The 22,039-nt window shown below is 36.1% G+C and overlaps 1 non-coding gene across 1 annotated transcript; it reads left to right on the top strand.

Annotated features, from left to right (window-relative positions):
• Positions 1 to 1,954: 1,954 nt before the first annotated feature.
• Positions 1,955 to 2,034, top strand: TRNAL-AAG (transfer RNA leucine (anticodon AAG)). The gene has a single exon. It is a non-coding gene; the product is annotated as a tRNA-Leu (tRNA).
• The last annotated feature ends 20,005 nt before the right edge of the window (positions 2,035 to 22,039 follow it).

Here is a 22,039-nt window from a genome sequence, read left to right as displayed (position 1 = left end):
TTTACTTTAAAATCTTTTATCATACGAAAATAGAACCTTCTTTGACGATTTGCAGATTCGACTTGCGGTTTCATCAATCAGAGAAATAGGAAAAATTTAAAATTTCTTATAAAATTGAACCTCGCCGTTAATAATTTCAAGAAATAGGAACGTTTATCTTTATATAATGCCAGATGTGACGTATGTTAAATAAACAAACATTTCTATTCAATCCTTACACAAAAAACATAAATATTCCTGTTAGTATTTAGTTTGTGAAGTATAAAATGCGGTTAACTCCTTTGATCTTGAAACTACATCACAATGAATCAGCAAAAAAAACAATTTGTGAAATTAGCGTGAGCATAAATCAGTTTATTAAGAAATGGGTTACGATAACAAATTTGCTATCACGTTAAACGGTGTATAGTTAAAATTAAAATATGCTGAACGAACATTGTAATTCGCGATATGCGACAGTTGATTTTGAGCGCTATGGAAGTCTGTAACGAATTTATGACAAGTTACGAGTTGGACATTGTTGTTTTAGATACATATTATCAGAGGATTTCTCGTTAAAACGTTTATGGAACTGCGAATTGAAATATGAGATAAACAAATTACCGACTTTCATGGGAAACCAAATCACGTGCTTACACTCTCTATAATATTCATCTGAAATACAAACAGAAGTTGGGGTGCAAATCTGCGGTATATGCATCCTTTGTATTTGATAAAAATGTTTAATTGCAATCATGGAACTGAAGTAATATATTTGATTTTCAAATATATGAAAAAATTTTCAAATTATTTCCAGACCCAAATAAGCATTTATCATCCTCAACTTCCTTCGAGACACTTGCAGTCTTTCACTGCACGTATTGACTGCATTCATATATTTCTTTTGTCAAGATGAAGTGTTATCGTATTGTTTCTGTTTTCTTTAGAATAATATTTAAAAGTTTTATATCTCCCGCTGAAATGCAAATGAAGACGTGTTCTCATTATTTTGCTTTCGGATAACTAGCACGATAAAATCTAAAGATATATTTCTGTCTACCGTCAATAAAAAAAAAAAAAACCTTATCGACTCTTATACTGATGTAAGTAGATTAAATGTTATTGTAAGTATTCTTCCCCGTGCCAATCTTTAGTTGAGATTCTTCAGAAAATTTTTAGAGTAAGTATAAGAGCGAGGTTTTCCTGCAGTAATTCTGCTAAACACTGAATAATGTTTCTAGTACCTTCCTAACTCACTGATCTTTACACTTCCATTTAGAATATGTGCATAGAAAATGAAATTGTGGTGTACAGAATGTTGCTGTAACTGCCTTCTCGTGATTCTTCAATACATGGAATACATTTTTTGAAGCTAGGTTTCGTGAAAGTTGGATTCTAGGGATAGATTTAAAAGATTGCTTGACAATTTGTTCCAACAAAGACGTACGGTCAGCATATAGACTGATGTGGCTTTGCTATAAGAAAATCGCACATATATACTGTCAGCACCACTGTTGTGATGAATTGATATTTTTTTTCATATCGCAATCTCCAAGATATGACAGTGTTTTGTGTAAAGAAGGATGACGAGTAAAATACGGATTGAAAGATTTTGTTGTGGGAAACAACCAAAATGAATGTGTAGGATAGCCGAACACGGTCACTGAGTGGTATGAAAAGCTGTGATCGTGTCAGCAGCGTTGCGACGGAAAGGATATGAACCACAATCATGAAGAAATGATGCGAGACATCAGTGTCAATAAGTTAAAAAAAGGATTAATCCCTTTCAATACGTGTTTCTAATTTAACAACCTAAAAGCAGTGGTTTCTTTTATACTTTATTACAAGTGTGTTTCTTAACAGAGTACAGTATGTTGAATGTGGAAATTAAGTGAATATCGAGATATTAACATATAAAAAGGTTTTCAACTTGTAAAAAAGCTCTTTTTTCAAATGTGTAGAAAAATATATACAAGGTAGTGTGGCCGAGCGGTCTAAGGCGCTGGTTTAAGGCACCAGTCCGAAAGGGCGTGGGTTCGAATCCCACCGCTGCCATTCATTCTTTATGGAATAAATAATTTGGAAAGCACTCGTTATTGAGTGCAGACGTGTTTTTTCTAACTCCTGATTTGTTTAGTGTGAGTTTAAGATCTAAGCCTAGTGAGCGTAGAGTAATTTTGTTTTTTCTAGATTTTATTTGGCTTTTTGCAATTTGTTGGAATTTGTCTTCATCAAGAAAGAAGGTTATGGAAGTTATGCGTCGCACTGTGTTTGTGGAAATATCAAATTCAAGCCATGGGGACGTTATCCATGCTGTTATTTCTGCGTTTGGTGCTGCTTCGTTCACTGCTGTTGTTCCTCGCCCGGGAGTTTATGAGGTAACATTTGTTCTTCCTGCCGATGTGGACCTGGCTATCGATGCTGTTCTTGTTGTAAATTGTGTACATTGTTCGGCTAATGGTGTCACTAAACGCCCTATTACTGTGTCATTTATGGACGTCCCAGAATATATAGACGATGATATTATACTAACTAAACTTCTGGATTTTGATTGTGAAGTAAAAAGCCCTATTGTTTGGATGCGGGACCAGGGCATATATTTAGGTATACGCCATGTTCGTGTGTCTTTTAGAGAGAAATGTATCTCTTTGCCGTTGGGCCCGGCATGGCCAAGCGCGTAAGGCGTGCGACTCGTAATTCGAAGGTCGCGAGTTCGCGCCCGCGTCGCGCTAAACTTGCTCGCCCTCCCAGCCGTGGTGGTGTATAATGTGACGGTCAATCCCACTATTCGTTGGTAAAATAGTAGCCCAAGAGTTTGCGTAGGGTGGTGATGACTAGCTGCCTTCCCTCTAGTCTTACACTGCTAAATTAGGGACGGCTAGCACAGATAGCCCTCGAGTAGCTTTGTGCGAAATTCCAAAACAAACAAACAAACTCTTTGCCGTACGTTGTGAAAGTTTTTGATCCTTTGGGCAAGGCGGTTTTGTTAAAGGTGAAGCATGATCGCCAGTCAAAAGTGTGTAATTTATGTTTCGGGGCGGATCATTTATACCGCGATTGTCCCCAGTTTGTTTGCCGACCTTGTCATATTCAAGGGCACGTCCGGCAACGTTGTCCCAAGCTATTGTTCCTCGACCTTCCTCTGGTGACGACGCCGAAGTGGCAACGCCTGCTCCTTCTCGAGACGACGTTGAAGTGGCCGCGGTTGTTCCTTCTCGTGCCGTGCTTGATAACGCTGACAGATTATTTGTTCGTCCACGCGCTGATTCGGAGGTTCCTCTTTCAGGGGAGGCTGCAGCTACCCATTGGGTGGTGGAGGATGTATCTTTCAGGCGTTCGATGGTTTCTGGTGGGTCCAGGGAACGGGCTGGTAGTTATCCCCCTGCTGGAGGACGTAATTTTGATAGCCACTTCCCACCACTTACGGTTAGTGGTGAGAGTACAGCCGGCGATGTGGGGGTGCCTCTTCCTCGTCGTTTGAAGTATGCTAGTGTGGTGGCGATGAATCCTGGTGACACCTCAAAGAAAAGCAGTGGACGAAAACTGGTGTCGGACGTTCCGATACTGCGGATATCACGAGTCAAGGCGAAGGCGGTGTCTCAGCCATAAATGTGTTTTTTGTGCCAGTTTATTTGTTTCATTTTAGTGTAAGAATGTGTTTATTGTTCATTGTAATTTGTACAAATTTGCTCAATTCTTTACGTTTGTTCTTGTTACTTTTGTGTAAGATACATTTTAATTTAAATTCTCGTACCTCTTTGTCGTCTTTAGCATGGTACATTTACTCAGGGTGGGAGTTTTGAATTGTAATGAGTTGCGTAATGTTAGTAAGCTGGCTTATTATCTGGATTACTTTGTTTCTAATTTTGATGTTGTTTGTTTACAGGAAACATTTTTTACTGATGATTTTCTTGATGTAGTATTGAAGTTTTGGCAAGGTCTTGTTTTTGTTAATAATTCTCCTACTGGACGACAATGGGTTGCCATCTTGTTGCAGCGCTTTTTGAGAGATAATGTTACTTTCGTTTCTTCTGATGGGGTGGGTCTGGTGCTGACTTTAAAATTAATTTTCGAGACTTTGTTTTTCTTGTTATCATCTGTATATGCTACTCGCGATATTTATGAGAGACGGGATTTTTTCCAAACCGTAGCCTGTACTTTAGATGATTGCACGGGATTGCTCGTTGTGGGGGATTTTAATTGTGTGGGGATGTGGCACGCGATCGATTTCCTGTTCGTTTCTCCCGTGATGCTAGTCGTTCGGCTTTTGTTCAGTTCCTCACTAAGTTTGATTTACTTGATGCGCATTCTCTCTTCTCGCCGACTACCCCTGGTTTCACGTGGAAGCGCTTTGTTGATGGTGAGTTGATGTCGTCTCGTATTCATAAGGTTTTGCTTTCAGCTACCTTACAGGGATCTGTCCAACGTTTCAATACTTTGAGGTTTCCTACTACCGATCATGCGTTATTAAGCTTCGAACTTACTCTGCGGCCAATTGTCAGAGGTCCAAATTTCTGGCATTTCAATAACCAGTTGTTGAGGGATGCTGAATATGTGAATGCCATTAACCTGTTGATCGCCAGGAGTCGTCGTTGGTCAGTATATGGGACTAATAAAGTTTCATGGTTTGAATCATTGAAATGCGCGATCTGTGCCCTTACCCAGCGATATTCGCTTCTTCGAGCGCGGGCATCCCGATCTCGCAAATGTCAGCTTGTGTCATCCATTACTCGTGAACTTCGTAAATTGTCACGTTACCCTGGTAGGTCTGAGAAAAAATTATATGAATTTGAAGTTGAATTGGAGACTTTGGATCACGACACGATAGAAGGGGCGAGGATTTGTTGTTTTGAGGAGGGTGAGATGTCTACCGCTTACTTTCTTCGTATGGAAAAGGTCCGTCAGAGCAGAATTTAGTTTCGTTCCATGCTCATTGATGGGGGGTGAGGAGGTGTCCGATGTGGAGGATATCGCTGCTGTTCTGCATCAATGTTATTCAGCACTATACACTAAAGATATTGTTCTGCAGGACGACATCGATTTCGTTCTCACCTTTGTTGATAAAACTCTCACCCATGAACAAGCTCATATGTGTGATGCTGCATTCACGGAATCGGAAGTTCACGCTGCTCTTCAAAGTTTACCGATTGGCAAATCTCCTGGTCTGGATGGTTTTACGTCGGAATTTTACAAATGTTTTCTACCTCTGTTTGTTGACGATTTTGTTGCTGTCTTGTCTGACCTTTTCCACTCTCAACAGTTGCTCCATTCTATGTGTTCAGGGATACTTGTTCCTATCTCGACAGGGGGGGATCGACGGTTGGCGGCTAACAGCAGGCCTTTGACCTTGCTTTGTACTGAATACAAGCTATTGGCCAAAGTGCTGACTCGTCGCCTTTCGACCGTGATATCTAGTTTAGTTTCAGCTGAACAATCCGGGTGTATACCTGGACGGGATGTTGTTGATACCCCGTTAACTCTTGTTTTACTGTTGCAATCTTTAGCACGTACCGGCCAGGGTGGGATCTTTCTGAAGCTCGATCAGATGCAAACCTTTGATCGGGTTGCCCATGACTATCTATTTCAACTTCTTCTGCGTATGGGTTTTGGTTCTACTTTTGTTCATTGGGTTCGACTCTGCTACACTTCTATATATAGCTGTGTGAAGTTTAATGGATTTCTGACTAATGTTTTTTTTTTTTTGTAACTCGGAGTATGTCCAATGTCAGCTTTACTTTACGTTCTTAGTGTCGAACCATTGCGCAATATGTTAACTCGAAATGTACATATTACTGGTATTGGGGGTGATGTGTTCCTCATCACGCCATCCCTTATTTATCAGCATGCTGATGATACCACTTTGACCTTACGGGACGCCATTTCTTTGCCGCACGTGTTGAACGTATGCCAAACTTTTGGAAGGGCTACTGGGAGGAGGATCAACTGGCCCAAGAGTCAGGGTTTGTGGGTTGGGAGTTTGGCCTCATCTTCAGACTTTGTCCTGGGAGAGTTCAGAATTTCCCAGGATCCTATTAGGATTTTGGGTATCGTTTTCCACTCCCATTTCGATGTAATGTTGCAAGATACGTGGCAGGGTGTTTTGCGCAGGGTATCTCGTATCTTGGTGTCGTGGCGTTTTCGTTCTTTGTCGCTTAAGGGTAAATCTCTTGTGGTGAATTCCTTGGTGGCATCTGTGTTGTGGTATCCTTTGCAAATTCTCCCGCTGCCAACTCAGTTTGAGGCTCGGTTTGGCAAATGTATACTGGATTTTATTTGGCGGGGTTGTATTCATAAAGTGGCTTACGGTATTTTGATTCGGAGTTACGATTGTGAAGGTATCGATTGGGTGGATGTTAATGTCCGTAAACTAGCACTCCGTTTGAAATTGTTGCAGCGTTGTTTGGATGATTCTTTTCCTTTCACTTTGCGACAACTTCTTTCTGGGTTTTTTTCTTGTTGTGGAAATCTCGCTTTGGGCTTTCGGGTTCTTCAGTGTCGGATTTTGTCACGTTTTGTGAAGTTGGTACCTTTGTATATTCAGGAAATGTTTCATGCTGGGAAGGTTCTTCTTGAAGATAAAGGGCTTGTCCCAGCTCCTGTCTTCCCACATGTTTTTGATGAATCTTTGTTTTTCAATCCTGCTATTGTCGATGTTCGGAACCGAACATTTTATTTTCCTGAATTTATTAACGCAGGCTTGGTTCAGGTCCGACATTTGTTGTACGAGGAGCTCACAGGTTTTCATCCGGTGAAGGCGGTCATTGAAATGTGTACGAACGCTGACACGTTGGCCAATTTCCGAACAATTGTTTCCCATTTTACTATGATTAAAGAAGCGTTGCCTGTGAACTGGTTGGGGTTTCTGTCCAACCAGCCGACTCCTCTACCATCGACCACTGGGGTAGTTGACCTGTATTTTCTAAACCACTCTGATAACCGGGTTCATTTTCAGGGGTTATCCCTGAAGCAGTTGGTGGGTCATTTATAGTGTTCACTTGCTGCTCATGAACCTGCTCCATTTTATTGGGGGGGATATTGTTCCTCCTGGAAAATGGAAACGCATTCGCAAAATCGCTTATTCTTCTTTTGTGGGTTTTCATGTTTGTGATGTCGATTATTTACTGTGGTTGAATGCGATAACCACTAATGTCAAGCTGGTACATATGGGCCGACATCTTTCAGGGTTGTGCACTTTCTGTTCACAGGCGCGGGAAACCATAGACCATCTGTTTTTCCTATGTTCTTTTGTACAGCCTTTGTGGTCCTATGTATATAAATTATTGGAGTTTTATTTTGGTTGTCCTCTATCTAACTGGTTATGGAGGAGATGCCAATTAGTGGGATCACATCCTTCGTTACCTAGTAGATGCTGCAACATCTTCCGTTTGCTTACTAGTTTGGCACGACAGGTTATATGTTCTGCTCGTTCAGATTCTTTGGCAAGCCATCGCGAAATTCATTTAATATCCATGTTTAAAGTGCGAGTACGTAAACATGTATATCTCCATTATCATAGATCTTTGTTACACAACTCAGTAGTGTTTTTTTTATTATGTGTATTCTTATGCTCGTAACTTCGTAACACAAAGTGCACAAGGTTACTTCTTATGTGACTTGTTAAGATAAGTTATTTCTTTATTTGCATTGTCTTTTTATTTTTGTCGCCAATGCCAGATGCATTGGTTTTTTGTTTTGTTCGTGTAAACTGTATTATTTGGTGGATTACCTGCTGTTAAAAATTACCTCTTTTATTTCTTTTACTTAATTTTATTAATTTGTGGTAATTTTCAGCATGGTAATCTGTTGAGTTATTGTACTATGCTAATTCATTAACATGTGTTTTCTTTCTTGTGTTTTTGTGTATACCCCCTCATTGAGGAGGGATAAATAAAAAAAAAAAAACAATCCGAAAGGGCGTGGCTTCGAATCTCACCTCTGCCATTCTTTTTTTATTATGCCACTTATCAGATGAACAAGAAATGTGGGTAAAATATTTCGAAGGAAAATATTTTTGGTGGGACAAGGAGAACAAGCCAAAAGCATTTGTTACCAATTTAACATGAAACAACTGCCACATGTTTTATAATTTAGGTGAATCTCAGATAAACGCAGAATTTGCGACACATAGAATTCACAACAAGACTGTGTGCCAACACAGTTTGATAAAGTATTCGTTATTTAGAACACCATACGTTTTGTTCGATTATTGTCAATTAACGTGTGATTATTTATACACTGAGTATTGAGAAATGATGTTTCATTGAAAATGGAAAAACGCTAACTGAGAAGCCGCTAGCACCGTCGCAGTATTTAAAGATATGGAGAATTCCGAGAATATCGTGATGTTAAAGAATATTGCACAAGAAAGTCCGTTCCGTTTCAACAAACTGACGTTACACTTAACGGTTCCAAATGATTGTTTAATTTTTCAGGTTTATTCAAGTACAAAGTTAGTTTCGACAGTATCGTCTTTCAGTAATAATGTCCGCAGGCCTTATCAGTAGACCAGTTGTATTATTCAGGTCATGCGAGCTTTGTAAGGGTAAAGGCTGAAATTAAATTATCATCTGTGAGTATTTTATATTAATAACAGTTAATTTCGTTGTTTTATTAAAAGCAGTAGGTCAGATGACGCTTGTTGAATTTACTTTCTCAAATTAGCATTTCTAAAGTAGGAACGCCTAAAATTCGTTGTCATGATATAAAATAACCCCTACTCGTATGTTACATTGGAAAAAAAATTGAATCTTTGAAGAAAGTGAGCATAAAAAGCTTTATGGCATTTTCTACTTTACTTTAAAATCTTTTATCATACGAAAATAGAACCTTCTTTGACGATTTGCAGGTTCGACTTGAGGTTTGAACAATCAGAGAAATAGGAAAAATTTAAAATTTCTTCTAAAATTAAACCTCGCCATTAATAATTTCAAGAAATAGGAACGTTTATCTTTATATACTGCCAGATGTGCCGTATCTTAAATAAACAAACATTTCTATTCACACCTTACCTTAGAAACGTAAATACTCCTGATGGTATTTATTTTTTGAAGTTTGAAATACGGTTAACGCCGATCATTTTGAAGCTATATCTTGAAGCTAATTTAGCAGTGAAAGACTAGAGGGAAGGCAGCTAGTCATCCCCACCCACCACGAACTCTCTTGCTATTTTTTTACCAACGAATTTTGGCACTGACCGTCACATTATAAAGCCTCCACGGTTAAAAGGGCGAGCATGTTTATTGTAACGGGGATACGATCCCTCTGTACAATCGTATTGTTGAAAGAGGAATTATTGAAAACCTGCTTGAAGTTTTGTTTGTTTGCTTTTGAATTTCACGCAAAGTTATACGAACTCTACCTGTGCTCACCGTCCCTAATTTTGCAGTGTAAGACTAAAGGGAAGGTAGCTAGTCAGCACTACCCAACGCCAAATATTGGACGAATAGTGGGATTTATAGTAACATTATAACGCCCTGATGGTTAAAAGGGCAAACATATTTGGTGCGACCACGATTCGAATCCGCGATCCCAAGATTACGACTCCAGCACCTTTACCAACTGGCCATACTTGTAGAAAGTAGTGGAATATTTTGGATAAGACAGCTTCACCCCAGAGTTATCTGAAGTTGAAATTTCGATATAGTGCTACATTAAGAAGTTCAAGAGTGGGAAGAGCGAAATGGACTATAATGTGGGGAGGGTCCAAAGCCGTTTTAGTATAATGTACTCAACCCTTGATTATTGCTGGTTAATCAATTTACCAATTAATAGCCTCAAGATCGTTGGAATAACTGATTGTTATTTCAAGTTATGTTCATTCTTACATATCATCTCCTAACGATGTACATATTGTAATTCTCCTCTGTTTGTTGGTAGACATTGATTTGTTTTTACATAGTAGTAAGTTTTTATTTAGCCAAGCAAGTTATTTTCTACGTCAGTAGCAGAGTTTAACTCATGAAAATAGTTGATGACACAGTTTATCTGTCTTGAACTATCAAGGCTACATGTTCTACAGCCTTTTATCGCTACGATACATTGCTTTTCGATTATTAATGACAGTTCTTGTCAGAATAGATAAATTAAACTAAAACATCTCTTTCATTAACTAATTATTTCGTCAAACCGATATTGTTTCACTTTCCTAACAATGATATATTTTTTTCAATATTTCGCTAAGAGAAACCAAGAACAATAACTGCTTTATGCTAACCACTGAAGTGTTTGGATATTGTTTAATTATAATTGTTAAAATATATATATTAAGTGAATAAAGTGAAAATATATTTGCGTAATTTTGTTTTTCACTAGGAGTAGACGCTAAACTGATACTCGTATATTTCCATATGCCGATCCCTATGCTATTTAAAATCTCTACACAGTATTCTCCCTTTTCTCTTGCCTCGTTCTTTGAGTGACTGTGCAAACAAATGACTCACTATAAATTAAGAATAAAAATATTTTACTTTTTTGGATTCATAATACGCACTTAATAGATAAAATTCTTAACCCAAAAGCGGGTATAAATCGAGATAATTCGGAATTATAAGTCAACTGTTTGATCGAAACATAATATAAAAAGCGAGCATTTGTGACGCTATAAGACTTCAACGATGCAATTAACTTTCCTTTGTATAAACTAATACTTCAGTTTCGAATACGTTTTTTTACATGAATAGTTTGTTTGTTTGTTTTGGAATTTCGCACAAAGCTACTCGAGGGCTATCTGTGCTAGCCGTCCCTAATTTAGCAGTGTAAGACTAGAGGGAAGGCAGCTAGTCATCACCACCCACCGCCAACTCTTAAGCAACTCTTTTACCAACGAATAGTGGGATTGACCGTTACATTATACACCCCCACGTCTGGGAGGGCGAGCATGTTTAGCGCGACGCGGGCGCGAACCCGCGACCCTCGGATTACGAGTCGCACGCCTTACGCGCTCGGCCATACCATGCCGCCTACATGAATAGAAGAGCAGAAATATTTGAAATTCACGGATTAATGAATATATGATTATTAAAACGTTTAAAGCTAACCTATAAACACTTTAATTAAAATAATGTACTTTTCGTTTTAGTTTGTGAACGTGATTCTACAAATTCCACATTTGGAAAAATCTTATAACAAAACACAACATTTCAGTAAGCACCAAATTTATTCAAAAAACCAGGTACAAAACTAAAGTCCGTACTATATAAAAACTACACTGACAAATAAAGCACCAACATAATTTATAAAATACAAAGCAACTACTGCTTCGAATTCTACATTTGTGAAACAAGCAGAAAAATGGAAACCAGATTCAAAGAACAGAAAAACATTCCTTTACACGTTTTTGAACACTGCAAATCAAATAAACACAACATAACCATGAAAAACACCCAGATATTAAGTAGGGAAACAAATATAAACAAATGCAAAATCAAAGAAGCCCTACTTTTAGAGTAACTAAAACCAAAATTAAACCAATATAAAGAAACACCGTTATATCTATACTAATTCATAACCTAACATCCACCTGCAACAGTCCCTAGAATCTTGTAGTCCTTTATAATATTTTTCCTCAGACATGTGTCCGTCATCGGTCACATTCAAACTCTCTCTTTCTTAACCTAAAGATGACCTAGGAAGGTCGAAACGTTGTTCTCTCTTTATCAATAAAACTGTTAATACCCACACCAGCCGTTCTGAGATACAAACTCGTGGGTTTTTCGTCATCTAGAATAGCCTGGTTTTAATTATGTTGACAGCTACAGTAACAAGTTTACACTAGCCTAGTGTTCACTATGTCGACAACTACGTTAACCAATCTACACGCGGCCCGACATGGCCAGGTGGTTAAAGCGTTCGACTCGTAATTTGAAGATCAGGGGTTCGAATTCACGTCACACTAAACATTTTAATAATGTTATAATGTAACGGTTTTCCCCACTATTCGTTGGCAAAATAGTAGCCCAAGAGTTGGTGGCGTGTGGGGATGAATAGCTGCCTTCCCTCTAGTGTTACATTTCTAAATTCTGGATGGCTAGCGCAGATAAACCTCGAGTAGCTTTGGGTGAAATTGAAAAGAAACCAAATTAATCTTCACTCGCCTGTTAGTCATTATTTTTGGCAGATAAAGTAACTAACTTGCATTAGTCTGGTGTTTTTATGTCGACAATTAGAGTGTCCAATTTATACACTAGTCTGGTGTTAATTTTGTTGACAGCTACATTAACCAGTTTAAACAAGCCTTGTTTTGACAGCTACAGTCACCAATTTACTCTAGCTCGTTGTTCACTATGTCGACAACTACAATAACCAGTTTGTATTAATCTAGTTTTGATTATGTCGACAATTACAGAGGCCAATTTCTACACAAGCCTGGTGGTGATTATGTAGTAAGCTTGAGTGACCAATCTACATTAACTTGGGGTTGACTATGCTAACAATTTAAGTAGCAATCTACACTAGCTTGGTGTTGATTTTGTTGATAATTAGAATAACCCATTTACACTAGTCTGGTGTTGAGTATGTTGATATATATTGTGAAAATCTGCACTAGCCTGGTGATGATTATGTTGACAGCTAGAATGATCAATCTGCATTAGCTTAATGTTGAAAATTTTGACAGCTAGAGTGACCAATCTACACTAACCTGATGTTGACTGTGCCAACAGCTAGAATGACTAATCTACAACTAAAGTGGTGTGCTTACACAGGCTGTGCATCCTTCATGAGACTCAAGGCAAGCTGAGCCCAGGTTCCCAAACCAGTTTACATAACTAAAGTTGATCGACGCAGCCCAAATCCTCGATGGCATTTAGAATAAATCGAACACTAGCTGAAGATGAAATGTGAATATTTAGTGAACATGGTATATGATTTGTGAAGTATTTATGAGGTTTCATAATTACTTTGCGAAAATTTTGAATCGGCTTTTTACTCTAAATCTGTCTCTTGCATTACTCTCTTCTGGATGAAAATAGAACTACGTGAAAGCATAGCAAGATTCAAGCAATCTTTTCGTAATAACCGGGAGGTATCTAATCAGGTAAAGCTGAGCAACTTGTAAAATGTATTATAAGTGAGAAATATTTATTTGAATTTTATAACAGTCGTTTACTCAATGTTGTCAGTACACTGAATTATAAGTAGACTTTGGACGTGTATTGATATTTTGAATTATTGTGTTTAAAAAGAACTATTGTTTAGTTACTAGTTCTCAAGAAAAGATAAGATGCCAAGATTTGTACAACTTTAAAACGTGATTAATCGTACGTTCACTGTTCGAGCACCCTAACCGATACAAACACAAGGTCCATTTCGTCTATATATACTATTATTTTGGTCAAAAGTTTATTAGAGGCTGAACTAAAATACATGAGGTATGTGAAGGAAAATAAGAGCAATATGGAAACTTAAGGCTTATTAATGTGAAAAAATAATGCTATCAACTCTTAAGGTGTCACGTCAGGTAGGAAGAATGAGTGACTAGCATCATTGACTCTGATAATACATTAGAGATTGGTCTTAGATAATCTAGTCGTCCAGAGCATGTTGCTGTGTTTGGTGCGAAACATATTAGTCCTAATATGTATAGACGGTGTTAGATGTTTAAATATATATATTTATATTATTTTTTATTATATTTAAAGGAAGAACTTTGTACCTGTATTAAATATAACAATAAGTAATATAAAATTATATATTCAAACATCTAACACCGCCCTCAACATTCCGACACTCAGTTACACATCCCCTTCCAAACATGTGGTCAGCTTCCGGACAGTTACCTCTTTCTTTCCTTGTGAACCTGACGATGACCGAAGAAGGTCGAAACGTTGTTCGCTCTTCTACGTAAAATATTTTCTCAACCCAAACGAGCCGTTTTTGCATATATATATAACACGTACTGAAACATTTGTTAACAAAACTTCAAGACACATTAATATACTGTTTAGGAAAACATTTTCGTTTTATAAAATACTCACCTTTACACACCTAGCTTAGTTTTATGATAAATTACACCTCATGAATATCAAGTCCTAACAGTTATGTCTGAATAACTAATACAAGTCTCCACTTGCATATATTATATAAAACTGTTTCATCATAGCCCAATATACTATCATTGATAGTATATTGCCTGCAAGTAAAATTGCAGAGTTAAGAAGTATTACATATTTTGGAAAAAATTACTTAAAACCTTCAAAGTATATAAAATATACTATTTACAAAACATCTTAGTTTATAAAATAATGACCAATACCCTTGTGTAATAACACCTAATTATATTTTTATTCTATTTGGAACATTTCCAAAAGTCGTTTGAGCTATTATGATCGTGGACAGTTTCTTCGTTTGGAAATTATATAGCCGTCTTGCTGGACACTAGACCTTTTAACCCTTATAATATTTCTCCTGTGTCGTTTAAGATTGACGTGTTTCATCTTCGCTTAATATGCTATCATCAATATATGTAAGTAAAATCTAAACTTGACAAGCATCACACATACTGAAAACACTTATTACCAAAACTTAAGTTAGACTGTTTCTTTATAACAAATTCACATCAGGCTATCTGCTGAGTCCAGCGAGTGGACTCTAACCCCTGATTTTAGTATTATAAATCCGTAGACTTACCGCTGTACCAGCGGGTGACGACTTAAGTTAGAAAAAGTGAATTTATCGAAGATTTATCATAATGTGCATGCATTCTGCTTTTAAAGCTTTGAAGAGCAAAACCTCTAAAAATTCTTGACAAAATATTTCAACTTTGTTAAGCCTTACAATGAAAGATATAGCCTGCAAATAAAGACGATTTTCCCACATTTTATAAATACATAACGTATACTTTTATCATTAGAAAATAAACTTTATATCCATAATAAGTTATAAATAAGTATAACTTCGAAGAATACAACCCAAATTGTAAAATGGATGGTACTGATATTTCTTTTTGTGTCTAAACAATTACATTCTGAAGAAGTTAGATTATGTATAGATCTTGGCAAATTAAATTTGTAAACAACAGTAGTTTTAAAAAACAAACATTTGAGTTCTAAATCGAAAACAGAAAATAAATTTCTAATATACTCTAACATTTTGAAAATTTATGAATATACATTTACACTTTTGTATCATTATGTAAAGTGGAAGAATAAATAAATTTATTTTAATTGACTTTTAAGTTCAGTGACATAATAATGAAGAAATGATTTTGGTTGTGTTTTCAAACTTTTCTTAAGGGCAAATTGCGACGCCAGCTCGATATCCTTTGATATTTTGGAATAAGAAAAACTGAAATATGTATGAATTATAAAATAAAACTGCCAAGATTATATTAACTTTCATACAAGTCTAGTGTATTTCAGTTACAATACATGACTTAATGACATGTGTTCACTAGTCATATGCCAGTCAATAACCTCAACTCGAGAATCAACCTGTTCTATTTTCGTGCAATATTTGAACATAATGAAGACAAGAATTGATATATTTCTCTCGCATATAAGTACACACAACAGTTACTGTAACTGTGAGAATTGTATTCTGTTGATCAGTCAGAAAACGGTCTAAATGCTGTGATGTTACGTCACTCTATCATTGGAACATTTAGTTCTGTGAATATAATACTAGATGTTTTCAATAGAGTGGTATATTTGTATGTTCTGTGACTTTATGACAAGATGTGTAGTCTACAAGAAGAAGACATATCTGCCCTTTTACATGAAGCTAATTCATAAAGAACATTCATGTAAATTTGCATTAAAAAATTATGTTAGACATTCACCAACATGATTAGATCTCCAGAGATTACTGTTCAAAAAGGTCCAGCGGTTTAGGGACTCATCTCGTAATCTGAGGGTCTCGGGTTCGAATTTCTTCACACCAAATATGCTCGAACTTTCAACGATGGGGGCATTATAATGTCACGGCTAATCCCACTGTTCGTTTGTTAACTAGTGGTCCAAGAGTTGGCGGTCGGTGGTGATGACTTGCTTATTTCCTTCTAGTCTTACACTGTTAAATTAGAGACGGCTAGTGCAGATAGCCTTTGTGTATCAATTTTATACTGCTTTATTAATAATTCTCTACATTGTTTTTATCTAGTTTTATTTATAGAGTGCTATTAAATTGACTTATTATAGCATATATCAGTACCATATACTAGTTCTGTAAAAGCTTTTTTTTCTATATAGTTAAAATACAGCATGAGGTACTATGACAATTAATCCGGACCCTAAATTTGATCAATATGTTTATTCAAGCAAAACCTATATGACATGTCCTTGGTACAAATATGTGGGAATTCTAACGAATGATAAGTATTCTCACCCTGACTCATTCAGTTGTCAACAGAGATCAGTGAAGCATTACCATAGTTTTGAAATTTATATTCCACAATACCATGGAAGAATTAGCCACATCAAATGAAAGGAATGACAAAATATTCTCTTTTCCTAACACTATTGCACAATCTGTATATAGATTATTTTAAAACAAGTACATTCTATGTTGTCCATTTATTGTTGAAATTTATCGCCAACGCACCTACTGTAAAGAATTCAGCTCCATTTAAACCCTGAAATATGCGTATGCATCTATACAACTTGAAAAATTCATAGTTTATCTCTATCTGTATATATATGTGGATTTACAATTTCAAAGTATGACGCCTGCGTGTATATATATAAATATAAATAGTAAACAATATTCATTACATCTGCATGCAATTACAAATTCCAGTCCATGTCCTTCCAGTCCAGAGTTTACAGACTCTCTATATAGATAAAGGGTATAAATATAGCTGCTATATATATATTTTACAAGGGTATAAATAACATGTGGCATGCTTATCAGTATGCATCATAGCAATCATACATACAGTATCACTATTAATTATAACATTGTGACAACAATATCAGGAACAATAACCAATCCAGTGACGACGAGGAAACCCATTTGTAGAGAAAAATATATATGTAAAACGGCTGGTTTTCGTTGAGAAAATTTTTATGTAGAGGAGCGAACGACGTTTTGACCTTCTTCGTGAAACAAAACAAAAACTCAACATACTAAGAAACCAAATAAAAACAGCCGTAAAACTGTGCTTACCTGATAAAATTAACGAGTTAGACAAAATAATACAATGTTTCATCAACATCAACAAGTTTCATCCACAGACCGAAAAAACATTATACACACACACCTAGACAAAAAGCAAAATCAACTAACAAAAGTAAATATATCCCACAAATTAAAAAAATCACGAAACCATATACTGCTGCATATCATATATTCCCGAAATCAGCAGAAAAATAACCAACATTTGGCAAAAACTACTAACAAAATATGACAATCCAGTTTAGTCCTAATTTATTCAAAAACCAGGCACAAAACTAAGGTCTATACTGTGTGAACACTACACTGACAAATACCACACCAATATATTATTTATAAAATACAATGCAATAACTGCCATGTCTTCTATATTGGGAGAAATAAGTAGAAAAATGGAAACCAGATTCAAAAAACACAAATAGTCATCTTCACACGTTTTCAAACACTGCAAATCAAATAAACACAACATAATCATATAAAACACCCAAATACTAAATAAAGAAACAAACATAAACAAACGCAAAATTAAAGAAGCCTTACTAATACCACAACTCAAGCCCAAAATAAACAATAAAAAAGAAGCATCTTTATACCTATATTAAAAAATATAATCAAACATCTAAGCACGTCCTCTACATTCTTACACTCAGTTACACAACCCCCTTCGAACATGTGGTCAACTATCGATCAGTTACCTCTTTCTTTCTTTGTGAATCTGACGATGACCGAAGAAGGTCGAAACGTTGTTCTCTGCTCTACATTAAATTTTCTCAACTCAAACCAACCGTTTTTACATATATAATAACCAATCCAATCTGCATGAAGCCAATCAAAGTTGTCTTTGTTTCTCAACAGAACATCATTCGCGGAGTATGGTTCACATTAAACTATTTCAAATATGACAATATTGCTATTATACACACTTATATTAATGATTAACATAAAATAAAGATTATTAGAAAGTTGAATTTTAAAAACCGTAACAGGGATCGTAGGGAAAGTGTAGTAGGTAATTCCAGCTAACAGCATGAAGTCAAAGTAAGAATTTGAAGCTTGAGTAAATAATGTTTACAGTGTTCTTCATTCTTGTATGCTTATCTTGTTTACTATCTATGTTTAACTGTTTTCACTTTAAGCTAGCTATATTGTTTCTATAGTTTTTACAATACTTATACTGTTTTTAATATCTGCATTTTATAAAATACTATAGATAGTTTGTAACGAGCTGAAACGTCAAATAAGGAAATCTAAATTCTTTAGTCAAGTGCTACAGGGACGACCTTCATAAATCTTGTGGCCATGATGACGGCCAACAAATTATTTGGTCACACTGAGAGTCAACTACATCAATAACATATGTTCATAAGCGAATTCTCAGTGACACGATATATTTATATTGTATGACATAAAGGTTTAAAAACTAGATATGTTAATGTTAATCAGTATGTCTGTTTCAATGCTTGTTTGTTGAATTTCGCACTAGGCTATTAAAAGGTCAACTGATTTAGTCGTACCTTATATTCAAGGGGTAGACCAGAGGGAAGGCAGTTAGATAACACCACACACCACCAACTATTGGGCTACTCTTCACCAACGAATAGTGGGATTAATTTTCAAATTAGTGCTCCATTACAGATAAAAACGAGAAATTTCAGCGTCTGGTTTTGAACTGACGACCCACAAACTGTGAGTCGAGTTTCTTAGGCACCAGACCATGCCAGACATTACCTATCTGAATGAACGGTAATATATCTTTTACTCACCGTCTTATTACTGAGCAAACTATGTTCAAGGGATATTTGTTTACACTTATTTAACACTACAAACTGACGATATCATACGGTTTATGAACAAGTTTCGCATTATTGTGAAATAAAATTCTAGAAAAATAATTGTAAAATACTGTCGTTTTAAAATCACAGCGTATTAAACAAAGACATCTGGAGCACCATTTATTGAAGGTCTTAGTACGTTCTGAAGGCAGGGTGGACCGAACAGGCGAGTAAACAGTCACTGTCATGTGCTTATGGTTCATAATGGCCCAAACTTAACTGATAAAATAGTTCCTAGACAAACTAGTGAAATTTTATTATATTTTCTTTTACCTCTCAAGTAAATCGCGTAAAATGTCAAACAAATTCTAAATGTTCGCTTACTACAAACAGTGAGATAATTTACTTTTCGTTTTCTCAGCGAACAATATAACATGAACTATTTGATTTGAACTCAACACAACAAATAGTAAGAAGTGCTTGTATATAAGGTGTCATGATGAATAGTGCATAATAGACACACCTGGACAATAGTTTACGTGGAAACTGTTAAGATGTTCCATACTCGCACTTTGCTTTCTCTTCTTATGATCATAAACTTTATTTATGTTGTATTTATGCTTATCAGGAATTCATTCATATCTATGCAGATGTTGACATAACAAACAGTTGTTTATTACTGGTAATCGATAACACATAGATTTAGAAATATGTTGTATAACTTACTGGCAACAAATAACTTTCGTTCTTTGCTTTACTTAGTTTATCTGTTGGTTTTGTTTTTGAATTTTGCGCAAAGCTACACGAGGCTATCTGCGCTAACCGCCCCTAATTTAGTGGGCCCGGCATGGCCAGGTGGTTAAGGCACTCGACTAATAATCTGAGGGTAGCAGGTTCGAATCCCCATCCCACCAAATATGCTCGTACATTCAAATCGTATAATGTTATGGTCAATCCCACGATTCGTTAGTGAAAGAGTAGTCCAAGAGTTGGCGGTGGGTGGTGATGACTAGCTGCCTTCCCTCTTGTCTTATACTGCTAAATTAGGGGCTGTCTGTGCTAGCAAACCAAACACTAATTTAGTAGTATAAGACTAGAGGGGAAGGCATCTAATCATAACACCTAAAGCCAATCTTGAGATACTTTCTTACCAATGAATAGTGGAATTGAACGTGACATTATAACGCCTCATAAGGCTGAAAGGACAAGCCTGTTTGGTGTTCCGAGGATTCGAACCCGCGACCCTCATATTGTGAATCGAGCGCCTCAACCATCTGGCCATGTTGGACCACAACGCTGCTAACGAGGCCTTTTGGTCCTTTGCCAGAACTCATTATGTCTGTTGAAGATGCTACATACAAGGCGTAGGTCGAAACGGTATTTATATCAGTCATTTCAAATATATAAATTATTACGGGATATATGCTGTTGAAGCATGAACTATATTAGCATATGTAGTGGGGAAAGGCCTCGTCGGTAGTGTCGTGCAGCGTTGTGCGATCGAGATATATCTTCTTATTGGACAACCTTAGCATCGTACCTGTAAAAGACATTTGTAAAAACATGTTATCAGTCTTATCGTGATACAATGATTTATAAAATACTTGTTATAATGAAATTAAACTATAACCAGTTAATATAATTAAGTTATGACGTTAAGATTATAGCATAAAAAACAACACATACTTTTAATTACAGAAATGTAATTAAAAGCTATAGGTGAATATATTTTGAAAAGCTTCTACATAGCTTTTCAACGGTTAAAGTAATTAAGACATTTTTAAAACTGTGACTCGCTTATGTCATTTGCACTTAGTAATTATTAAATATAGGAATTAGAATTAGTATTTCATAATATACATAGACAGTTTTCGTTGAAGAGAAGAAAAACCGCCTGTTTATTGAAATTCCTAATCCTGTTTACACAAAGTTGTGAGTTTATAATGCCCGTCTCTCTTTCAGTGAATATTTGTTGAAGTCACAATAAACGAGGTTTAAGAAAACTTGATATAAAGTCTCGAAGGAAAAGTTCCAATTACCCCAGAGCAACTGATGTCATTTGTGAAAGTAAGACAAAAGGATATGTTTAACTGTAAGTAGAAAATTATTTTATTGGATTACCCATGACTGTGAAAGGTATGAATTGATCTTATAACAGAAGACGTTATTTTACAGTTTCTATTCTTGATACGGTTTCTAGAAGATTCGTTTTACGTAAACTTTTTTCCGCTATTTTTCTCTTGAGATTCAAGTAAGAGAATGGTAACATCAGGATATTTTAATAAAGATCTTTAAAGGAAGAAAAGAAGTTTTCAACCACTGTAAAACTATTTGGACAGGAATTTAATGAAGTGCCGAGTCAAGTCGAATGCCACTTGGCCATGTTATAACGAAGAAGAAGATTGATGCCTAGACTGATGCCTAAAACCAGCGCCTTAGACCACTCGGCCACGTTACCATGTACTTTTCTTTTCTACAAATATGAAAAACGAGTTTTTTTATAAGTAAAAACATTTATATATATATCAATATTCACTCAATTTCCTCACTCAAGATACTGTATTCTGTTACGAAACACACTTGTAATAAAGTATAAAAGAAACCACTACTTTTATGTGTTAAATTAGAAAGACGTATTGAAAAGGATTAACACTTTTCTTAACTCATTGACACTGATGTCTCGCATCATTTCTTTATGATTGTGGTTCATATCCTTTCCGTCTAAACGCTGCTGACACAATCACAGCTTTTTGTACCACTGCGTGACCGTGTTCGGCTACCCTACACATTCATTTAGGTTGTCTCCCACAACAAAATGTTTCAATCCGTATTTTACACGTCATCCTTCTTTACACAAAACAGTGTCATATATTGGAGATTGCGATATGAAAAAAAAAGATCAATTTATCACAACAGTGGTGCTGACAGTAAATTTGTGCTTTTTTCTTTTAGCAAAGCCACATCAGACTATGTGCTGACCGTACGTCTTTAAGAGAACAAACTGGCATTGCAAACGTCTTAGTTAAACTTTCATGAAACCAAGCTTCAGAAAATGTGTTCCTTGTATAGAATAATCACGAGAAGGCAATTACAGCCACATTCTGTACACCAAAAGTTTATTTTCTGTGCCTAGATTCTAAATGGAAATGTAAAGATCAGTGAGTAAGGAAGATACCAGAAAC

The sequence above is a fragment of the Tachypleus tridentatus genome, chromosome 4 (assembly GCF_004210375.1).
Source record: "Tachypleus tridentatus isolate NWPU-2018 chromosome 4, ASM421037v1, whole genome shotgun sequence".
Classification (NCBI taxonomy): domain Eukaryota; kingdom Metazoa; phylum Arthropoda; class Merostomata; order Xiphosura; family Limulidae; genus Tachypleus; species Tachypleus tridentatus.
Note: the sequence above shows the minus strand (reverse complement) of the source record. Positions and strands in the feature narration are given on the sequence as shown.